Below are 24,790 nucleotides of genomic sequence, written 5' to 3'. Positions count from 1 at the left end.
AGAAATAATGAAAACATTGGTAGAATGAGTTAGTACACTGTAGTACTGTTGTAACATGAACTATTTGACAGGAATGAAAAAAGAGGAGCTGTTTCTCCACAAAATATCGTGGACAAATCCTTATGAATGCAATGATGAACAAAATAATTTGTAAAAGAAACTAACAGTGAATGACTGAGATTATAAGAAGTCCAAGGACAAGTGATATAGTGACAGAGGTTTTAACAGTGGTTACATTAGGCAGTTTCTTAGGGAAACAAAAGATTCCCTCTGAAGGTGCTGGAAATGTTGAAGGTAACATAAGGAAGGTATAAACATGCACCTCAATCTAGTCTCTTACAATCTTGTAGGTTCCTGAATGTTAGCTCTATATCCATAAACTTAATGAATGGAAAAATTTATGTGTTTCCTCCTATTTCTCTAGCATCTGAGAGGTTACCACCAGACTCAAGAGCACGAGGCTCAGGGAATTTGCTGACTGGCCCCCCACCCCCACCCCAGCCCAGAGAACAAGCCAGCCAAGCTATAAGCTCTGTTTGTAAAAGCTACTAGTTTTCAGTCAATAAAAGGAAAGCTTTAAGTTTCTTTGAGAGTTTATAAATGTGTTAATTACAGTCATCAAGATTTTGTATTGCAATAAATGCTTATCTAATGGGTTTAGATTAGGCAATTTATTCAACTTGCTTGTTATTTCCCAATTAACTTCTGAAATCCTCTTTCTCTGACTTTTCACCCTATGCAGTAGTGTTTGGATGTGAGGGATTTTTTTTAAGTTTTAGCATGCTATATAACTTTATTATTGTAGTTTTTTTTTTTATTAGCCAAGAGTTCTGGAGGCAACTTCAGATACATACCTGCACTTGTTCAAGCTTTTGGAGTCTGTTATGTTTTTGAGGAAGAATCTTCATTCACCAAATACTCACTACATCATTGTTTATAAAACAAACTAACATGAAGTAAATAACTATCCAGTGATAGGGAAGGTTGACGTGAATGATGGTGCATCAACTAGGTGGAGAATAATGAAACCATTAAAGGGAAATGATCACTTGGAAAGTACTTATGAGACACTGAAGTAGAAGAAGTGGACAAAATAGCCCATACAGTGTGTCTTGAGGAAACAAAATTATATATATATATGAATGAAATATACTCACAACAGTAATTATGTTTATGTGGAAGAGCTGGGTATCGTTTTTCTCTATTTTCCAAATTTTCATTAATGAGTACATATTACATTAATAATTTCAAAAATGGCATCTTTAAAGAAAAAAAGATGTTTAGTTATAATATATTTTGTTTCTCAAAGCCATTGAGTTACCCCTATTACAGAAAACATTGTATTTTTAAAGCAGTAAACTGAGGTTTATTAAGCTTTAACTTAACATTCAGGACTTAAAATATCTTCATGTAGGAAAAAAATGTAATGTACAAATTAAAGGGTCAACATTGGTAGGACAAAAAAAGTAGCTAGCATAAGAATGACAATTACCAGTATATTTTGACCTATTTCCTATTATATACTTGAAACTATATTTAAACACATAACTATTTAAACACTTCCTGATGAGTGTTATCATTTTCATTTCCATCCATTTAGCCCATAAATATTTACAAACACATTATATGTCAGACACTTATTTCCATGCTGGGGTTACAGAGATAAATAATATATAATCCTTGTGACTATATGTAAATTATACCTGAAAAACAGCCCTCTCTCACAAGGAAGCTTGCCCACTGAGCAGATGTGACAGACAGATTTGGAAAGGTTAAATGAGTTGTCAAGCTTCCTACAGAATGACAATGTTAGGGGCAGAATTTAAATCAAGGCCTTTTGGGCTTTACTGATATGTTTCTTACACCACACAGTTGCTTCTCCGCAGGATTGGTACTGAGGACCCTTGGTAATACAGGATGTGGATGCTGCAAGATGTATCACTCTGCAGCAGCTGGTCAGCATCAGGACCCCCATGGGGTGTCCTAAAGTGGGTAAGGTTTAGATTTGTGATGGCAGGAGGGTCAGAAAGACAGAGAGGTGATGATGGGCCCACATTCATGGTGGGGGTGGTCACTTCCCTTAAGGAAACCACAGGCTAATTTAGGGAGTAAGTTCAGACCATACCTGCAGGGAGGAAGGACGAAGTGTTCAGGTATTCACTAAACATCCATACCTGAATAGATGTGAAATAGCTAAGTCATCAGTCAGGCTTCCTGAATTTGACAGTCTTACGTAGGCAATGGGCCCATAATCAGAAAACATTACAGCATGGGACAGGATCTCCTGCCATTCATATTTTAGCCTCAACTAAGCAGTTTTGCAGAATGACTCAGTATAAAATAGCCATCCAATTATTTCCAGAGAACCCAGTCTTAAATCTGAATAGAGTCTTATCTGTATTGGTTGCATTTCCTTGTTTCATGACTTTTAAAGAAAAAAAAAAAAGATTGCTCATTCCACTTCATTGGAATATAAAATTCAAGAGAGTAGGGACTAAGATCCCACAGGACTGAGGCTTCAGGCATGTATAGACATGCCTAGCTGTTTACATATGTGCTGAAGAATCAAACCCAGTGCAAATCAGGCCTTCTCTGACCTCATGTTTACACAGCAAGTGTTCATACCTGTTTAGTCATCTCTCCAGGCCCTCGCTATATTTTTTGACAGAATGTTTCTCACTGTACTCAAAGCTCATGAATTCAGCCACACTCATTAGCCAATAACCCTGAACTATCCTCTGTCTCTGCCTCCCCAGTGCTAGAATTACAGGTGTGCCACCATACTTACAAGGGTGCTGGGGATCTAACTGAGGTCCCAACGCAGGCACTTTACTGACAGCCATTTCCTCAGGCCTGCATGAGGCATTTTAAGAGCTATGACATGATCTTGTCTATGGTTCAGAAAGTTGGGCAGCTGTGGAAGCTACATTTCAGGACATAAGACTGGTGAAGATCCCTGTTGAGAATAGAAGCTCAGAGGTGGGCTGTGCCATCAACCCGACTGTGGTGAGCTCCTAATTAACAAAAATGGTCAAACCATACCAGGTCAGGCTGGTATGTTATGGGTTAAGTGAAAAACAACTTGGCCCCATAATTATGTCTAAGCATGAAGGAAAAATGTGAGCATGCCCAGATTATAGAAATGACCAAATCCAAGTCTTTCTTTGCCAAATATGTTTGCAAAACCACCATTATAACATCTTTGCAAGCTATTGTAGTTACCTTTACATTGCTGGGACACAACATCTGACCCAAAGCAACTGATGGGTTACAGTGCCAAGGGGGAGCTTTGTGATGGGAGAGAAAAGATGGTAGAAGAGAGGCTGGACATTGCTCCTTGTGAGAGCAGATGGAAGATAGCAGCAAGAGAGTAAGCCAAACTCTGGGAAAGTAGAGCTGGGCTAGAACACCCCTCATCCCACCCCCAGCAGCCCACCTCCTCCATCGGGGCTCCACCTCCCAAATTGCCACCAGCTGGGGACCAGCCAGTCAAAACACATGAGTTCATGGGGACATCTGATTCAAACTACCACATATGTCAATAAAGCAATAAAAAATATATAATAGGCTTGTTTGCCATTTCTCTGTGTGTAGACGGTAGATTTGCAAGGAGTCAAATTTATTCCTTTTTAAAAGCCCAGTCTAGATAGTCCTCTTTCCTCGAGTTGGCCTCCAGAGTCCCAGTCCTGGAAGCCTCAGTCCTAGGAGCCCTTCATCACACCTCCTGTGGAGCTGCCTGTGGTGCCCCACAGTGCGTGCACAGTCTCCTCACTGGATAGAGTAATAACCGAACTTGTTAAACTGCAGATGAGCTTCTAGTGGCTTTAGGCTGGAACATAATGTAGTTAATATACACTTTAACCCATTCCTATCAGCTCATTCATGCTGACTGCTGTTTTTTTTTTATTAAGAATATTTGTAAGCCAGTTGACTAAATAGACCAACACTTAATTCTATAAACTTACAGTGAAATAAATTGAAAAAAGCATGAAATACATTGGTGATTCTCCCTCAGACTTATGACTTAATTTTTTGTTACATTTTACTGTTACCTCTATTCTGAGAAGCATTAGTAGTTATTGTATCCAGATGGCAGGAATTGTATAAAATGGCATGCCACTGTGCACCTCTTCCCACACACAGCTTCGCTCTCATGCTGCACGGAAGAGTGCCACACTCGGAGCGCTTACACTGTAGAAATTGGTGCGCCCTAGGAATCAAAGCCGGTGAGTTTCCTTTCCTCCAGCTGGTGGGCCCACAGCTACCAGCACATTCCTGGTCACTACAATGCATCCAATAATGCAGAGGCTTTACACTAACATGTGGGTAGCAGAACTGATGATCGATTCAACAACTACGTAGGTGACAAGATAGTTGACAGGGACAATTAATTTTCTGTTCTCTTCCATTGCCCTTTGCTGTGCAAAGTGTGGAGTTTCATGTTTCCCTTTGCCTAAGAAGCTCTGTCCTCAGGTACCAAGAAATCCTTTCCTGCCGCTCTCTGTGCTGTCTGGGGTTCCACCTTCTTCACAGCTGACTGCCAGCCCATGCACTGAGTTCAGAGAAAGGAGGAAACAGCTCAGTGAAGTTCTGATAACTGTGCTTTTGGGGACTGGTAATAACCATGGGGATGAAGGAGCCTGAATAGATATCTCTGAAATAGCTCTCCATCCTCAACTTAGAAAATAATCACATAGGTGAATCTTAAGGTCATGTCAGAGCCTATTTGGAAATTAAGATGCATAAAGTTTATTTACTTAAAAATGTTCTCAATACCTCTAAATTTTCACTGAGATGAAATCATATAGCCCAGAAGCGCAAAGCGGAGAGGACAAAAAGTCATAGACAGCAGATTAAAAATTTTAGCAGTGGGAGAGGAACAGCAGCATCGTGCTCTGAGGAAAGCAGCGTCCTCCCGTAGCAGAGTCTGTCACATCCATACTGGAGATGACTAATGGATCTGAACTACTTCAGAAGCAAAAGCATTGCCTCAGTACAGAGGCGTTGTTGTGCCATCCTACTGGAGTGCCTGCTTCGTTATGAACACTCACCGTGAGGGTGGTTCTTAAGTGGGAGCTGTCTGGCTTCAGTTGTACTAATTCTAATGGGTTTCCATCACGCATGGGTCTGTCCCACTCCTTCACCCAGGCTGCACATCCAGGGTCAGAGGTGTGTGAAGGGCTAAGTCTTCACTTACAGGTGTAACTAGAGTTGGTAGTATATGCCTCACCTCTCCTGAGAACACCTCCAGACAAACCAGACCCTACACAGAACACCAGAAACTCTCCCCTGTGTCAGCATTAATTTCTATGGTCATTTACAGGTCTCATCTAGAGGTCTGGGGTTATTCCAGTTGTATCTCCTCCCTCTATGAAAGGTTCTGCCCATCGGTGCTGCTTTAAAGCTGTGTGTGTGACCATTTAACCTTGCGTATCAGTTCCTTTCTCATTGCTGTGAACACATACCTGATCAGAAGCCACTTAGGGAAAAGGAAAAGTTTGTGTTGCCTTACAGTTTCAGAAGGTAAAGTCCAATGTGGCAGGGAAGTCTTATTGATAGGTATGGGAACAGAGCTGGTCACATTGGCAGGAAGCGTGGACAAACAGGATGCGGGGCTGGGCTATCACACCTCAAGGCTCAGCTTCAGTGACCTGCTTCCTCTATTGAAGATTCACTTCCTAAAGGTGCTTCAACCTTCCTAGCAGTGCCACCACCTGGGGACCAAGTATTCACACACGCCAGTCTGTGGGGTACTTTACATCCAAACCACAACACCACTTCTTCACCAATCCTGATTCGCCAACTCCAGAAGATGAGTGTTAGGAAAATTCACATTTTGTACACTGGAAAACAAAAGCTCAAAAAAGTCAAGTTGCTTGCTGAAGGACCCAGCCTCCATATCTAGTGCCCTTGCCTCGTTCTTTCTCAATTCTTGGGTGGTGTGGGTCCCTCATTGATTTCCCATTGCCTTGTTTGTCTCTAAAGTCAAAAGCGCAGCCATTTCAACAACAAAAGGAGCTGGCGCTGCACAGGGCTCTCTCCCGCCGCTCAGAAAACTTCTGTGCTTCGAACTGGGTTTTGTTTTACTTTCATGTGTGTGTGATTTGTATATATTTATTCTTGCACGTGTGTGTGTGTGTGTGTGTGTGTGTGTGTGTGTACATCTGCATGCGTGTGTAGACCAGAAATTGATGATGGGTATCTCTGTTAATCACTCTCTACATTATTTATTGAGACAGGGATTTTATTTCTTATTTTATTAGTTATGTACACAGTGTGTATACAAGCATGTTGGTACCATGGCTGACAGAGAGGAGGCTAACAAGGGATTTTCACTTGAACCAAGAGCTTGCTGATTTGGCTAGTCTAGCTAGCCAGCTTGCCCTGGGGGTTCCTTGTCTCTGCCTCCTGATGCTGAGATTACAAGCATGCTGCAATGCCTGCGTGGCATGTACGAGGGTCACGGGGATTCGAACTCAGGTCCTTATGCTTGTACAACAAGCACTTTACCCACTGAGGAATCTCCCCAGCCTCTGTGCCTGTAATTTACATAAACTTGTGCTATGACACCAGGGCTAGCAGTATGACCTTGGCCTTTAACTTCTTGGAACCTCTGTTACTTCAATGATCACATTCGTCAACTCATCATCCAAGTGAGGCAGGGAACATCTCATTATTAGTAAATTATTAATAAATATGCATTAGTAATGACTTCTTAAACTTTTATAACCTTTCAGAGTTTACAAAGCACTTTTTCAAGTGTTTTCTCATTTCTTTATTCTCCCCCCTCTGGAAGGTCTGCAGGCGAGATCTAACCACACCATTGTGAGTATGATTTCCTCATTTCTTCTCCCTCTGGAAGGTCTGCAGGAGAGATCTAACCACCACATTGTGAGTATGAAGCAACTGAAAGGAGCCAGAACATTTCATATAAAGCACAATTGGGGAACACATTAGCCTTCGGAGATACTCATTGGGAAAAAAGGGATGAGTCATGCCCCATGCTGAGAAAAAAAAAAGTGCATGAAAGGGCTGGAGAGATGGGCCATTTAACAGAGTAGTTGCTGCTCAAGTGTGAGGACCTGAGCTTAGATTCTCAGCACCCAGGAAAAATGCTGGGCATAGTGGTTCATGCCTGTAATTCCAGTTCTTGGGAGATGGAGACTTGTGGATCCCCAGGACCAGCTGGACAGCTAGTCTAGTCAAATTGGTAAGCTCTAGGTTCAAGTTAGAGAAACTGTGTCAATAAGAGTGAGAGGGAGACACCCATGTTGCCTCTGAACTCTACCTTCATGAACATGTGATATGCGTATACACACACGCACACCCCCCCCCATATGCATGCACATGCACACATCAAAAACAGGAAAACAGTGTATGATACATTAAAGGCTTCAATAACTTCTATAGTAAATAAAGCTACTTCTTATTATAAAAATTATGCTAAAACATAGAACCATGAAAGAGAATCTTCCTTCCCTAAACAACTATTGAAGTAGTTTTTCCTTTTTTCTTTCTTTTCTCTTCCCCTCCCCTCCTGTCTCCTCTCTTTTTCTCCCCTCTTCTCACCCCCTTGCCCTCCCCACCGCTTCCCTTCCCTTCCTTTTGTTCCTTCCAGTCCCTTCTCTTTTCTGGGGCTCATTCATAGTGGAAATGACCTTTAGTATCATGTAGGTGAACAGCTGAGTGAAGGTGAATCAGCTGGGACACCAGGTTGACACACAGTTGACTTCATAATGGCTGAATCACGTCTCTGTCTTTGTGGCTCAGTGTGCTGTGTGCTTTGGTCAGATGGAGCTGTGAAGCCCCTCCTGTCTGTATTGACTTCTTTCAGCTGCCAGTGAAATGCCTGTGCCGAGTGTGTTTCCCCTTGCTGTGTGGCGGGCACAGGCTTCTCCCATTCCCTCTGAATTCCCAGCCAGAAGGCCAGGGTGGGTTGATGGCTCAGAGAAAGACATGTTGAAGCATCTTTGTTCTGGTCTTTCCATTCTAAAATGGGTGTGTATTGAAGACGCAACTTGTGGGATCTTGTTGCTCTTGTTTCTGAGTTTTCCTGAAAATTCCAAATACTAAATCCCAGCAATGAGTGGACTAAGGCTGTGGTTCAAGGTAAGAGAAATCCCAGCGGCATCCCTGTCCATGTGTGACACGTGAATAGGACATGCAGCAGTGTTTGGTTGTCACAACTGGGGCGGTGCTACCTTCATCTAGCCAGTAGATGCCTGAGTCTTGACAAGCGCTCCGTGGTACACAGAAAGAGCCTTCATAGCACAGGACCATCCCATCCAGGTCAAAATGACTGCTGTATAGAAGCCTTGAATGGAAAGTACTGAGATGATTTAGGCTGTGTGATAAATTATTGAGACAGCTTGGATTAGCTGTTAAATGGAGCACTGTTGGGTTGCCTGAAGGTCAGGGTTCAGATCTTGCCTCTGCTACAGTGAGGAAGGCATCTGTGGTCACTGCCATACAGTTCTCCCTCCTTTCTGGCACACAGATGAAATGCATATAAGCTCCAACTTGTCCCATACCCATGGTTTCTTATAGGCCAGTGACTCAATACCTGGCTATAGGCGTTAGGTGAGGCAAGGTGGAACATCTGGGCCTGGCCCCTGACTTGTCCACACTTCATTATTCCACCAGTACACCCTCTTCTGTCACCTGCAGGTGGAGAATCTGGTGCTGGTGCTCGAGCTAAATAGCGGATTAGGATTCTCAGATTTAGTTCCTTAAAACTCCACGAGGTCTGCAGATGTTGGCACTGGAGGGGGGAGAAGAACTTCTTTATTTTCATGAGCCCCTAGTGGAAGACAGCATGTTGAGGAATGATGAATGCCAACATCAGTTTTCTATTTGGCTGCTATGTGTATCATCACCAAAGAGCCTTTGCAGGTGTTTACTGAGGACAGTTGTGATAGACCCCTGCCACAAGTCAGTGCAGACTGGTTTTCAAATGAGACACAGCCATCTCTCTTCTTTGTCCTCTGGGACTATGTTGCTCTATGATCCTAAGTGAGGCACTTAACCTCTCTGAGTTCATTCAACTGCAGTACAGAATTACAACCCTGATTCTATATCTTGAATTCAGAATTAACTCAAAGAAGAAAGGAATTAGCTGGCTAGATTTCTCTTTCCAAAATCTCAATTAAAAAATAAACACATCTTTATTTGAAAGGGTCATGATACTGAGAAGTGCCAAAATTAGCACTTGGGTCCTTTATTTGTATGTAAAAATGGCCCTTATTTACATCCCTTATATTGATTGACACATCATCAAATGATATAAGGCTGGAACTGTAAGGGAGGCAAACAGATTGACCTAACCCAATCTTTTGTTGACAGTTGAGGAATCAGGAGCCTGTGGTGACACACTGACTTTCTCTGGGTCCCCTAGGTAGTGCTAGCTGAGACTAGAACTCTGATCCTTGATTCCTTAGGGTTTATGTTCTCTGCTCTACTGTATTTCATCTTGGAGTAGTGACTGATCCTGGCTTTGATTTTGTGGCTTTGTTTTGTAAGCACAGAAGTCATAACTGATGCATTTGTTTGTTTTCAGGGTTGTGCAACACAAAACCTTCTAGATTTGGCTTTAGAAGGACCTTAGTTTGGATGGTGCTCCTGTCACCGAGACACAATGGGACCTGTAACTGATTTCTTGGACTTTTATAGGGTCTTAGTGTCCTGTCCTGCTAACATGGATCTGAAGAGTCCTTACTTCACCTATTGACAAGTTAAAAGGGAAGAGGGAGAAAAGCCAGGAATTAAAGTCCTGGGCATAGCAGTGAGACTAGATGCATGCCAGCTGTCATTACAAGTACTGTTTTAGTAGTGGTCACCTTCCACTACTGTTCACCTGTAGGGCAGGAAAGATATGCCATCCAAAGTCCCTAATAAGGATGTTGAAGAAATATGGCATTAACAGCCATCTGTACTTATCTGCTCAGCTCTGTGATAGAGAAAAAAGTGACATCCTAGGACATTATGGCCAGTTGGGGATTTCTTGCTTAGTATCACCAATGGTGAGCTTAAATAAATATATATATATATATATATATTTATATATATTTAATATATATATTAATATATTATTTAATATAATATATTAATATAATATATTTAATATATATCTCTAGTTTACTTTCTGGAGTCAGTGAGTGAGGATATTGAGGAACTCACCCATAAACACCTCACACTTTACAAGCTAGGTTTCCAGTGGGTATTTTCTTTCTGGCCAACACTTGGTGCTCACCTTTTGATTTAGTCTCCATTATAGCACAGCCTTCTCTGTGGTTGTGAGCTAGTCTCAGCACTTGGTGGCTTAGGGACCCAGGGTAATGGAAAACCCGTACTAACCATGAAATGTCTTTAATCATTAAGCTTTGATGAGGTTGATGCCCAGAAACCAGGTCTCTTAGCCACTCTCAGAGGTCACAGGCTCACTTGCTTATATGTAGCCAAGCTCTGAGTGGAGCCCCTGCAGGGTTGGGAGCTGTTTGGGGCTAATTAGCCTCATTAAGAAACTGCTGATGAGCTAATGGAACTGAAATGTGGTCACCTCCTGAAATCACTTAGCAGATTTGCAACCTAAAAATAAAGCAGCTTTAGAAAACTTTTCTAAAGCCCCAAAGCTCTATGTTCATACTTCTTCTAGGAGAAAGGATAATGCAGAGTGGTTGGTGTTGGGGAACCAGAAGGGTTTCTGACGTTTTGTTTACACATTCTTTTATTTTGGATTGAGAGGTCCTTCAGGGAGAATTCTGCCCCTTCTCCTTTGCTTGCATCAGGACCCGACTTCCAGAGCTCTGCTCAAACCCTGCTCCCTATCATAGTGTGCCCTTTCTGTTTCTGTTGCTCAGTCTCTCTCTCTCTCTCTGTTTTTCTTTCTATCCTTGCTTGAGGGTTTGCTCTGTGAGGAGGTCTCCTATGCATTTTCTCATTTCATCGTTATAAGGATCTGTGGAGCTGGCTACTGCCATCGTTCCTGTCATACAGACTAGGTGCAGAAAGCGCTAGGGAACTGTCCCAAGTCCCATAAGATTGCAGGTAGCACATTCAGAATTCACACATGGGTTCCTAGAGCCACTGAGTGGAGACCGGTGCCGTACCCAGAACCTGAACTAGAACCTCCCCTGTAATGTAGCCTTCAGCTCCGACTTCTTAGAGTGTTTACACTGACATCCCACTTCAACGTGTCCCTACCCTGAGTGCACGTGCAGGGACAGCGGGCCTCCCTGAGCAGCGTACTAGCCCTCAGTCAGCACTTGCTGAATGTCTTCGTGTCAGGTAATGATCTTCTTGTGACTGGAACGCAGCCATGACTCAGTAAACACAATGCACCCTCCTCCACCTCAAGCTCTTTGCATATTTTTGAGCTTGAGGTTTGGATCCATTGCATTCTTCCTGAGTATCTGGTAGTTATGCTTATTGAGTAAATTCATTCTTAAATCTAGATGAAATCCCTAACACAGAAGTTCTAACTTATTTATTTTAGTCTGAATTATATTTGAAAATTTGTACCTACACCTAAAGATTCTGTAACACCAAGCCACCTGACATGGGGAGAAAAGTATGGGGAGTGGGAGTCTTGAGGCCTGCATTTGTTCCCAGGTCTATCTCCTATTAGCTGGACCCTTTTCAAATTGGCTTAAGATTCTTGAGCCTCAATTTTCTCATCTGTTAAACAGGTATAATAATACTTATACCTTCACACTCCCCCACAGGTTTAGTGTGAAGGTCAAGTTAAATAATGCCTTACATCACCTTGTACATGCATTATTCTTCCTGACAACGAGTTGGTAGAAGAACTGCCTCTTTTGGTAGAATAAGTGAGTAGGGATTCATTTTGTATAGCAAATCCAGAGAAATATTCAAGACAGCGCTGGGTAGGTAGGTTGGTAAAATGCTTGTCTTGCAAGCATGAGGACCTGAGTTCAAGCCTCTCAACTAATTATAAATGCTGGGTGTGCTAGTACATGCTTGTAATCTCAGTGCTGGGAAGGTGGACACAGGAGAATCTCTGGGGTTCTCTGGTCACGTAGTCTAGCTTAATTGGCGAGCCCTATATAAATGAAAGATCATGTCTCAAAAAAAAAATGTGGGTAGTGATCCTGAGGAATACCACAGATGCTGTCCTTATGCATGCATACCTATGTACATGCACGGAGATGCACATATGCATACACACAAATTATAAGTACTGCTCTCATGGTTCCAGGGACATGGCAGTAGACACTGAGAAGAATCAAAACTTATCAAAGCAGAAATTCAGAAGCTGTTGAGAACTCAACCCCAGAGGACATTGCTAACACACCCTCTAAGGCTCAGGGAACACTGTGGAAGAGGGGGTGGAAAGAATGCAAGAGCCCGTGTACCCTGAGACATTCCCCTCTCCCCCAAGACTGGTGCAGTCATGATCCCATGCTAATTACTGAAAACACCACTGAGGAGGACCCTCAGTGGAATGGGAGAAGATGACCTGACAGGAAGATGCCCAAATTGTAATATGTTTATATATTAAAGTTCTCAATAAAAAAGAAATATTAAGAACTATTTATATATTTTAGATAAAGAGAAGAGATAGATGAGAGGGAAGGAGAGAGAAAGAATGGGTGTGTTAGGGCCTCCAGCCACTGCAAACAAACTCCAGACACATGTGCCACCTTGTGTACCCGGTTTATGTGGGTCTTGGGGAATTGAACCTGGGTCCTTTGTCTTTGCAGGCAAGCATCTTAACTTCTAAGAAAGCTCTCCAGCCCTCATATATCATATTTTAAAGCTCCTCCCTGGACCATGTTCTCTGATTGTCATTATTCTCATCACCCACTGTTACCATTCTCTGCTTAGTCTGCCTTCAAAGGTCAGACTGAGAAGAAAGCTTAGTGTCAACATTTATTTCTCTTTGCTTCCTGGCTGTGGATGCGATGTGAGCAGTCCCCCTCTCCCCCCTGAGTTCTTACTACCATGGCATTCTCACCATGATACAGTATAATCTCAAACTGTCAGCTGAAACACACTCTTCCTCCCATAGGTTGTTTTGTCTGGCACTTATTTTTAGCCTATCATCTCTTCTGTACATCTAGTCTTTCTTCCTTTATGTCTGGAAAGACCAGGAAGATACCCAAGTGTGCTCACCATGGAAAAAGACATGGTAAAACTTATCAGTGAATTCCCTGTTCTGGGCCTCAGAGCCAGAAAGCTCATGTTCCTGGACTTCCTGAATTATTATTATTACTTTTAATATTTTATTTATTTATTTGTTTAACAGAGAGAAAGAAGAAGAAGAAGAAGAAGAAAGAGAGAGAGAGAGAGAGAGAGAGAGAGAGAGAGAGAGAGAGAGAGAGGGCACGAGAGAGGGAGAGAATGGGCATGCCAGGGCCTCCAGCCACTGCAAACAAACTCTAGATGCATACACCTCCTTGTACATCTGGCTAATGTATGTGGGTCTTGAGGAATGAACCTGAGTCCTTTGGCTTTGCGGGCAAGCACCTTAACCACCAAGCCACCCCTCTAGCTATGGATTGTCTAAGTTATAAATGGTCACTTATAGACATGGTGCTGGCAGAAGAGCCTTCCAGCTATTTTATCAGATTGTCCATACCGTTGTCCACAGTGTGCATTGCCCATTGAGCTTTTACTGGGTGGAGGGGGAGGGTGATTGCATTTCCCATGTTACTTGTTCTGAATATGAGTAAAAACAGCAAAATGAAAGAGCTGAATGTTGCAGAAGGAAACATGAGCTTTATAATCTAGTCTAATCAAAATAGAGGTGGGAGTCACTGGTCACTCCAGAAGCATTGTTTTATCAGTCCATCAGTGGCTTGTATACTTATCTACAACTGCATCTACATGCAGGATACATATTGTAAAAGACAGTGGCAAAAGTTGAACCATAGTCATGATTCTATTCTTTCTCAAATACACTCTCTTTTTCTCCTCCCTCCTCTTCCTTCTTTCTCTCCCTTTTTCCTCTTTCTGCTCTTCCTCTCCTGTTCCTCTCTCCTCCTCCTCCTCTTCTTCATCTCCTTTTTCTTCCTTATCTCCTCTTCTTTATCTCTCTCTTCTTTTGAGGTAGGTTCTCACTTTAGCAGAGACTGACCTGGAATTCACTATGTACTCTCAGGGTAGCCTAGAACTCATGGCAATCCTCCTACCTCTGCCTTCCAAGTGTTGGGATTAAAGGTGTGTGCCACCACACCCAGCTTTTTTTTTAAAATCTCTCTTGGGACCATCTCCATAGTAATATTATAGCTATTAATCCTGACTATACTTTCTGTTAGATTCTACAGCACTCCACTTGTACCCTAGAAGTGAAAACAGGCATCATCTTGTTTTTATTATCCTCTTTTTGTACTACTTATTACAGACCAAGACATAAAGGCATAGGTAAGCTAGGTAACTTCCCCAAGGTGCCACAGGTTCTTAGTATCAGAATCAGGTGAAAACCAAGCAATCTGATTCCAGAATTTTACCCAGGACACCAAATCTCTTATGTATCATGTAGGTTCATTGGACTTCAAATTGGGTGCCCTCCTCAGTAGTTCTCCTCCTTATTATTTGAGACAGTGTCTCTCACCAAACCAGGAGCTCAGTGATTTGTCTAGATAAGCCCCAGGCATCCCCTGTTCATCTTCGCAGTACTGGGATTACAGGTGAGCACCTCCATGCCTGACATTTTATGTGGGCATTGGAGATCCAAACTCAGGTCCTCATGCTTGTACAACAAGCACTTTACCCACTGAACCATTTCCTCATCTCTCTACCTCCTGCTTTTGCTTTTCTATGGCTCAGAAAAAAGCCATCATTTCTGTATTTCTTTCCCAATACACTAAGATAGATACTCTATTCTTCCCAAACGCCTTGTAGCATACAATATATTTTATTCATTTGTTTACAAGCAGAGCACGTACATGCATGTGTGCAGATGTGTGTGTACGTGTGTGTGTGTGTGTGTGTGTGTGAGAGAGAGAGAGAGAGAGAGAGAGAGAGATTGAGAGAATGGGCATGCCAGGGCCTCTAGCCACTGCATACGAATCCAAATACATGCACCATGTTTTGCATCTGGCTTTGCATGGGTACTGGGAAATTTAATACAGTTCAGAAGACTACAGGCAAGTGCTTAAACTACTGAGCAATCTCTCCAGTCCCCCTTGCTGTATTTTATCTCTCTACCTCTCAAGGTAATTTACTGTTCATATCTTAGGCACTTGTGTACTCTCTTGATTGAGCATGTGAACACCATCTTTTGTTGAGCAAAACAGCATAGCAATGAGTGATTTCTGATGAGGAAACAGCGGTGTGGGCTTCGGCCTGTAAAAATGGAGTTGTAGCTCCCAGGAGCAGAGGTTTCCATGGATCTGCCACTGCTTTCCTATGCAGTGGATAGAAAGTAAAAAGTGCTACATAAATACAGATGAAGTTATGGGTATTGTGTACCAAGAAGTGTAGTTGTATGTGAGTAATGATGGCATGCTTTCATAGAGATGACCCATGTGGGACACAATCAGCAAGAGATACCACTGACATGGTGAAAATGGAATCAGGTTGGCTCCTGAAAAATCTGCCTTCAAGTCCTAATGTGACATTTCCAGCTCCAGTGTGGGGAAGGCAGCTTCTCATGGGAAAAGATGGATAGTTACTCCTGCTCTGTCTACTTCACAAGTTGTGGGAGCAGCAGATGGAAGGCTATTTGAAAGGGTTTCCTAAGTCTGTATACAACAGAGAGTTGGGGGGTGAGGAGATCTTCCTTGAGTGAGTTTATTCACACTCCATCCACTTTCCCAGACTCTCAAAGACATACCTGCTGGATGCTCTGCTTTAGTCCTATTATCTGGTCACCACCTTTCCCTACCTGCCTATACTCCGGACGGCTGACCTTGATGGTGAGCAATGACTCCCTTTTGCTCTAGTTTCTGGTTTTACTTGGGCAATGAGAGTCCCTTGCAGGAGAACCAAGCCGGGAATGAGCAGGTAGGACCCCTCCCCAGCAGGGGTCTTCTTGATTGGGTTGTGTCCCTCCCACGAGGCTGATGCTTCTCATAAGGTGGCCTGCTCCATGTGTCCCTTTCCTTCATATGTCCCTTTAACCTAAGGTCAGTGGCAGATGTCCTTAGGCAAATGAAAACCATTCTGGGGTTAAAATTAGGGATTTGCTTGCTGGGTGAACACTGCACCCTCCCTGTGGTCTTCCTACTTTCTGTACAGTACTCTGCAATCTCTCTAGCACGCCCTCGTCACTTGCTCTGATTTGTGTTACCATTGCCTCCTGGGACCCTCACAGATGCACCTGCCCAAGGCTCTGCCGTCTTTCATAACCTTTCAAGCAAACTCCAGCTCAGCAGATAGCTAATCTGCCTTGCTTTGAACTCAAAGTTGTCATAAAAAAAAGCAGTTTTGTCAAAATGAACAACATGGGATCATTGAATCTACTGGATATTGATAAGTGGCATTGTGGGGGGGAGGACACGTTCCAATATCTTCAGGAAACACAAGGTTAATTACATTACACTACATCAAAAACCTGTTTCTTTTTTTATTTCCATCTTCGGGACTTTTCAGAGTATTTAATTTGTATGCAATTATGCATATTATATAAAGGGGAGATAATTTGTCTCCACATATGCCATATATGTAAGTTGTTAGAAGACATACACTGTAAAACATTATTTCAGAAGTATTAAAATGCTAAAATACATTGGTCTTAGAATGTTATAGTATGCATACCTTCCAAATTTTCTTGGTTGACAAACTTTTCTGCGGGGACAGAAAATTCTCATAGGAATACAGCTGTCGGGACATATTGTGGAAACCCTGACCAACTCCTTTTGTCAACTAAACATACATAATACAATACCTACACATTTATTTTATTTTCACATTATTCTGTAGCTATAAGTAGATTATTAATCCCTTCCTGGTTTGTGCAATCCACAATGTGTACCCTGATCCTTTTGTACAATAAGCCTTTTGTCAATCTCTGCTTTGGGGGGTAACAGCTCAAAGACCGACCCCCTTGGGTATGATGAGAGCTCCGTGAAGAGCGCCTTGACACCGTCCTGCACTTTACTCTGGTGACTTCTAAAGCCTTTGAAATCTTCACCAAGGCTGCAGCTTCTGTGACTACGGAGATTCATTACCCATAGGGACCCTCAGAGCTGCTGCAGAAAGTGCAGCGGTGCCTGAGGCTGGGTTCGGTGGGGGCTCCAAGGACTCTTCCAGTAACATCTTGCTCGGCATTTCCACACAAGGCACAGTGGCAGTGAGGCACTATATTTATGAAGCTTCATACTGAGTCTTCCTTAGCAAACACCGTGAGGAAGGAGGTAGGCAGTTAAAGTAAAAACCTGCCCACCTCTAAAGGCTAAGGGAAGGAGAAAGGTTACTAGCACTTATTTGGGTACCTACTATGTGCCGGATATTCTGAAAGATGCCTTCATTAGCATGGCAGCATTTTAATTGTCACAGTTGAGCAAGATACTTATAATTATCATGCCAATTTTACAAACTGGGACAGTGTGGTCCATAGAGGTGAGAGGCTTGTCCAAAGCTGCCATCAGATAGGACTGGCGTTCAGGCCAGGATGACTTTTCAAGTCTTTGTCCTTTTCCTAGAACAGAAGTTGATTAGGCCATGAGGACTGCATTATAAAACACAGAAGTAGCCCAAAGTCACAGGGACAAAGAGTCAATGTACACATAACTCAGTGAAGAGCAAGTGTGTATATGGGTTACTGAGTGTGAAGAGGTCCGGGACTCCTAGAACAGTCTCACATCTCTACAAAAAATCTTGAAGCTACATACAGATGAAAAAATGGGAGGCAGAGACTAGAGAGAATCTCAGCGCACACTGCTTGGATTTGCATATGATGCAATTAGAAGGTCTTTCCTTGCTTCTCCTCCTTTCCCCTCCCCCTTTCCTCTTTCTCCCTTGATTCAGAAAAATTACACTACTTCCTAAGAAACATTTTTAAGATTCATTCCAGCCTTAACATTGTGTGCTTCCATGTTTTATAGCTCCTCAAAGGAGGGTTTATAATGAATTTAATAAGTTATAATTCTTGAATCTTTTCAGGAGGTCACCTCATTAAATGGCTTCCATAACATGATATGGTTGGGCCCCTGTTATTCTTGGGATAAAATGCAGATTCTTCTTAACTCCTATAAAGAGACCAGTGTGAAACTTCTCTGCTTACCTTACCCCTGACAAAGGAGAGAGGGAAAGAACATGACCTGGCTGACACTGGACTAAGGGATGCTGATGTGTGCTTGTCCCTAGCTACTGGACATGTACACTTGTGGCTGCTCTCACTCTCCTTGTAATTCATAATCAACCTCCCTGTCTGCAGGTTCCACATCTGCAGAATCAACCAAACAATGGGCTGAAAAGGTTCAGGAAAATATGTGGCTGTAATGACCACATCAGGCTTTGTTCCTTGTCATTATTTCCTAAATGACGCAGTGTAACATTTCACAGAGAATTTACAGTTTACTAAGTACGATATGTGATTTAGAGATGTGCAACGACTTTCCATTTTCATCAAAGGATCTGAACATCTGCTAATTGTGGGATCCACAGAGCAAGTCCTAGAACTAATCATCCACATATCCAGAGATACCTATATCTCATGCTACAAGTCCTCTTTGGTTAGAGATAGAGAGTAGAAAACTGGTCTTCTTTGACTCTCTTGCAGCTAGAATAAAGACCTGAAACGTGTTTTGGTTTTTTTTTTTTTTGGTGTGTGTGTGTGTGTGTGTGTGTGTGAATGGGGCTTTACTCTTTACTAGTACGGAACCTGCATCTGAAAGTGGTTAAATGTGGGGAGATGGCCAAGTAAGGGGCACTTGCCATGCTGACATTTTACCATGGAGGAAGTTTTTGCTTTCTCCAAGAGAAGCTGGAGCTGAGCTTTTAGCAACCAGGCATCAGGAACCTGACAGAAACAGTTTCTATGGTAGCCTCTGTCTCTTTCTCTCTCTCTCTCTTTCCCTCTCTCTCTCTCTCTTCCAGGGCTTTTACATATTATGTAAGAGCTATAACTCTCTTTTTTATTTTACTTTTGGTTTTCAAATAGTGTCTTACTAAGTTACCCATGATAGCCTTGAACTCACTCTGGAGCCCAGACAGGCCTTGAACTACTTAAGATTTTCCTTCCTCAGTCTCCCAGCTAGTAGTAGCTGGGATTACAGATCTGCACTACCAGGCCCAGTCCTTGTCTCTACTCTTAAGATCTGGCTTTCTAGCCTCCATGCAGAAACTATTAGTCCCCTAACATGCTTTGTTTGGTTGCTTTATTATTATTATTATTATTATTTAAATTATTTATTTATTTATTTGAGAGCGACAGACATAGAGAGAAAGACAGATAGAGGGAGAGAGAGAGAGAATGGGCGCGCCAAGGCTTCCAGCCTCTGCAAACGAACTCCAGACGCATGCTCCCCCTTGTGCATCTGGCTAACGTGGGACCTGGGGAACCGAGCCTCAAACCAGGGTCCTTAGGCTTCACAGGCAAGCGGTTAACCACTAAGCCATCTCTCCAGCCCCTGCTTTATTATTTTTGGAGACAGACTGGCCTGGTATTTATTATGTAGGCCAGGCTGGCCTTGAATTTGTGGTAATCCTCCTGCCTTAGATTCCTAAATGCTAGAATGACAAATATGTGTCACCAAACCTGGCCTCTATCTTGCTTGGATGCTGTTGTTTCCAACTTATATTTCTGACCTTTTCTGTCAAGTGACAAGTAGGGGGCCAGAATTGATAATTTCATGGTTAAGTGTTGAAGCTTAAAATATCACTAAGGATTCAGCCTCTATTGTCTCATATTTTTTTGACATTCCATCTCAAGTTTAGTTGTCTCATGGCCACTCTCAGTGACAAGATGATGGTTGTTCTAGGTAGAAAAATGAATGAACAAGAGGACCTTCCTTCCTTGCTTGCTTTTTAAAATTGAAGATAAAGTATTTTCTAGGCACTTTCTCATGTTTTTCTTTTTTTCTTACTGACCAGAATGCGGCAGCAAATGGAACATCTGATCAAAGGGAATGTGGTGATGATGTAAGCACAGACCAGCCACAACTCGATACCAGGCTCTGGGAATCCCATGTTGTACTTCAAGGAGGATAGAGGGTCTCTATTGTTTTGGGGACCTCATGGGCCTCCAAAACCAACAAGTCACTGAGAGAGATACTACCTTGACATTGCAATTTTCCTGTAGTTTCCACGCTCACAGGGTATTTCTACTCAAACTATTTTGTGAAACTATATTTGATTATTAGACAGTGAGGATGTAGATTTCCTTATGGCTTATTCATAATGCCCTTAGTTTTGAGTAACCCTCGCTGTCCCTCCTTAGTAGGTAAATGATAGCTATCAAAAACACATTCTAAGCTCATCCCTTCTTTGCTAGAGTGGCAGTGTGAATATGCCACTTTAGAACAAAGGTTGTTTCTCATTTCCATTTCTCCCAGACATTTCTGAGTCTTCTGCTGGACCCATCATCAGAGCAACTAGAGTTTGAATTCTGGCTCTGCTACGTGCCCCATGTTGACCTGGGGAAGGGCTTTCTTATGATTTTGTTTTTTCTGTCTTTGCCTGTAAATTGTGGTTAGCTTTCAGAGATTTAGTTGCCATTTATTTTAGCATTTTCCTAAATTTCTGTAAGCCAGTAAAGAATCTCTTAGCCAACAACAGCAACAGCAGAAAATATGGTCAACAACAGTGCTGCCTAGCGACTACTGTGCACACGTACACCTTAACACACCACTGGCTGTGTTACACACATGGCCGGGGAGATAGCTCAGTTGGCAAAGCATTTACCTTGCAAGCGTGAGGACCTGAGTTTTATCCTCAGGCCCCATGGAAAACAACCAGGCATAGGGTGCATACCTGTCACCCCGGTGCTGGGGAGGCAGAGATGAGTGGATCCCTGGCAGGTTAGTATTGTTGACTTGGTGAGTTCCAGGCTAGTGAGAGATACCATCTCAAAAATTGGTGGGGTTAAGCTGGGTATAGTGCAGCACGCCTTTAGTCCCCACACTCCAGAGGCAAAGGTAGGAGGCTTGCCGAGAGTTCAAGACCACCCTGAGACTAGAGAGTGGGTTAGAGATTAGTCTGGGCTAGAGTGAGACCCTACCTCAATAAACCAAAAAAAAAAAAAAAAAAAAAATTGGTGGGGTAACTTGAGGAATGACAACTGAGGTTGTCCTCTGGCCTCCACATGCATGCACACACACATGAATGCATACTCACACATATGTGTGCATGTGTGAATACACATACACACACACACTTGATGCACACCCAACCAACCATAAAGCTAGGTAAAGAGGAGCAAGAGTACTGGTGTCAAGTGTAGAGTATTGGTTATGACATGTGGACCCCTAGGTAGAGTGACTTCATAGCATATGTATATAACTCTAGATTTTTTTTAAAGTTTTTATTTGTTTATTTATTTATTTCATTAGACAGAGAAAGAGGATGAGAGAGAGAGAGAGAGAGAGAGAGAGAGAGAGAGAGGGAAAGAGAGAGAGAGAGAGAAAGGGTGCCAGGGCCTTCAGCCACTGCAAATGAACTACAGACTCATGCGCCACCTTGTGCGTCTGGCTTATGTGAGTCCTGGGGAATCAAACCTGGGTCCTTTGTCTTTGCAGGTAAGCACCTTAACCACTAAGCCATTTCGCTAGCCCAAACTCTAGATTTTTCAGTTGAGTTAATTTGATACCATTTATATTGTGTATCAATGTGCATTTCTTGTAAGAAAATGTTACCTGTGTCATTTTATTTAATATTCCTTCTTTTTTATATCTAGTTGAGGGGTCAGGAACTTAAAGATTCACAAGTGAAGGCACATACCTGGTTAGTGCCTGGGCAAAATATTACTCATTAAGGTGTACCTGAGCTTTTTGTACCTGCAAACTAAACAGGCATGTCAACAGTGGAGCAAACCCAAGAGCATAAAGCTTTCTGTCTTTAAATCTCAGAAGGTGGGTTTGTGAAAGTGTGATTCCATGTTGACATTTAGTCTCCAGAGACTGATGATAAGGCTAGTACTACTGCAGAGAGGCTTGGAACAACCGAACAAGTGTGCGGCATGAGTTAGACAACAACGCAACAAGTGGTCTTTGTGGCTGAGAAGCGCGTTTCTGGGCAGGAGGTGCTCTGGCAGCACTGGTGCCCTGCAGAGCCCACTTGTGTTATCAACAGAGGCAAGTAAGTAATGCTGGCTGGTCCTGTGAACCTTTCAGTTCTGAGATTTGTGAGAGATGGAGGCAGGGTAACCTCAGCCTTACCAAAGGTTCTGGAACACATAGGGGCTAACCATCCATCCGGGACAGGTGAATTTTGCACCCTTCTGAATTTAGAAGGGTGCAATGGAACCAAATGGGTGTAGATTCTGGTGATCTCCTTACATGGCCCCTCCTGGGAGATGATTGTTCAGTCCTTCAGGTACAGGGGCCTCTGCCTTGAGGTTGAGTAGGCGTAGCTTGTACTCAGAAAAAACTTGGTGACCATTTCTGCAGGTCATCCCAGTAAGGCAGCCACCCTTGAGGCCAGAAAGAAACCAAAGCAGCTTGTCCTCAGCTCAGCACTCTTTCTCTCCAACGTGACATAGATTAAGAGGTTATTTTCCAATAGCCTTTGATGCATTTTTAAACATTCACCTTCAGGATTCTTTCTTGTTTCTTTCCCTTCCTCTCTGGGTCTCTCAACTTCTAGCAAGCTGATTAAAATTCTAGTTAAGTTGAAACACTCTTTCAAAGTGGGCCATTCAGAATTAAGCAGAAAGCACTGAACTTACTAGAGGTCTAGCTCTTTTGATTAATCTTTAATTAATATGTCACTTTAATTTTCAATGCTACCTTTCAAACACAGAGCTGTGTTCAAACCACAGACTCATTATCTTATCATTCTGAAAGACAGGACTGTCTGCCAGAGAATATAAAAAGAATGCTGCTTGGTAGTCTCTTCCAGTAAACCATCTTTGTAAAACCTAATAGATGGTAGGACTGAAATAGTATACATCTATATGAAGACAATAATCTTCTAAGCTATCTAACTGGAACCAACAGTGGAAAAACTTATTATAATGCAGGGTAAGATCATATTGTGCTGCGTTGACATTAATTTATCTTTGTTATTTATCCTGATGATTTTATGTTTTTATTTGTGTGTTACATTGCAGAAAATATGGTGTATAACGTTATTTCCACAACTGAGCAAACAGAAAAGCCACTGGAGACACCATAATGAGCAAGGAACAGCCACGGCGAGGCCACCGAGAAGGATATGAAGATGATTTATGTAATGTTCTTTTCCTATTTGCAGTTCATTAAGTCACTGTCTTCTTGCAATGACCGAGTGAAAATTAAAGCACTTCAGAAAAGAGCTGGGGTTCAGCATCATTAGGGGAAGAGAAATGGGTGCCTTGATGAACTTGACTGCAGAAATCTATAGAGCACAGCTTAATCAGCCTCTACATTGATCTTGGGTTCTCCGAGCCAGGTTCAGGATTGATCAAATCTTTTTAATGTTGATGCTTTCCTTTTGAAAAGCCACATATGATACATGAGAATGATTTAGAAATTATCCCAGATTTCAATTCATAAGGTGAAACTACACACAGCCTTTTCCGAATTTTCATGGCAAAATATAAAGAAAGTGGGTACTCTTCATGAAAAATAGTCCTCCTTGGACTCACATCCATGTCCCTGAATAGCATCATATCTACAATGGCAATCAAATTTCTTGCCATCCAGATGGCCATAATAAAGTTAGGCCACTGATATTTCACTCCCTCTTTAGCTGCAGGTTCCAACTGACTAGCAATCTGTGTCCTGGGTTGGAAGAGGCCATGAGAAGGACCCTTCCCCCCAGTAGTGCGTAACCTCCCACCTCTATAGGGAGTGAGAGCTGCTGTGTGAAGCACTAAGACCTTGAGGTCAGATCAGGTTGGTCTTTGCCTTGGTGAGGCCTCAAGAAAATTACTTAAGTTAGGGCTGGAGAGATGGCTTAGTGGTTAAGCGCTTGCCTGTGAAGCCTAAGGACCCCGGTTCGAGGCTTGGTTCCCCAGGTCCCACGTTAGCCAGATGCACAAGGGGGCGCATGCATCTGGAGTTCGTTTGCAGAGGCTGGAAGCCCTGGCGCGCCCATTCTCTCTCTCTCCCTCTATCTGTCTTTCTCTCTGTGTCTGTCACTCTCAAATAAATAAATAAAAATTAAAAAAAAAAAGAAAATTACTTAAGTTACCTGAGCCCCAGATACTCAAGGACTGAAAGGCGCTGGTGAATGATTTAAGATGCTGTCAGAGAATTAAAGTGTAGTCTCTGATGGGGACTTGGGGGATAGCTACCATCCCAGTTCATACATTTTTTTTTTAAACTGGGGAAGATTACAAATAACAGACCCATTTGGTAGGTACCCATTTTTCTCCTTAATCATAGAGAGGCTTCTGGGCCCATAGTGGCCAGATACAGTGTGATGTTGTATTCTGCAAGTGGGATTCAACTTTCCCCAATGATTCTGTTTATTTTTAAATTTAATTGAATTTTTCAGTTAGCATAAGAGATTTAGGTATGATTTATTCTGGCATTTACAAATACTGTATATTTTTAGTTGATTCTCCCTCTTCCTCCTCTCCCCAGCTCCTCTCTTCTTCCCTAATTTCTATCATCACCCCAATATCCGCTCCCTTCTGTTTATGTATCACATGTGTCCTTTCTCCCTTCCCTCACCCTTTTTCCCAGTCATTACTCACTCTTGGTTACATTCTACCATTACAGATATTACAAGCTAGGATTCA

At 42.5% G+C, this 24,790-nt stretch overlaps 1 protein-coding gene across 2 annotated transcripts in view; it reads right to left on the bottom strand.

The window, feature by feature from the left end:
* Ca10 (carbonic anhydrase 10) overlaps nucleotides 1–24,790 on the bottom strand; it is a 546,239-nt gene that overhangs the window by 185,154 nt on the left and 336,295 nt on the right. The window lies entirely within an intron of this gene.

This window comes from Jaculus jaculus, chromosome 9, assembly GCF_020740685.1.
Source record: "Jaculus jaculus isolate mJacJac1 chromosome 9, mJacJac1.mat.Y.cur, whole genome shotgun sequence".
NCBI classification, from domain to species: domain Eukaryota; kingdom Metazoa; phylum Chordata; class Mammalia; order Rodentia; family Dipodidae; genus Jaculus; species Jaculus jaculus.
This window is presented reverse-complemented; position numbering and strand designations above follow the sequence as displayed.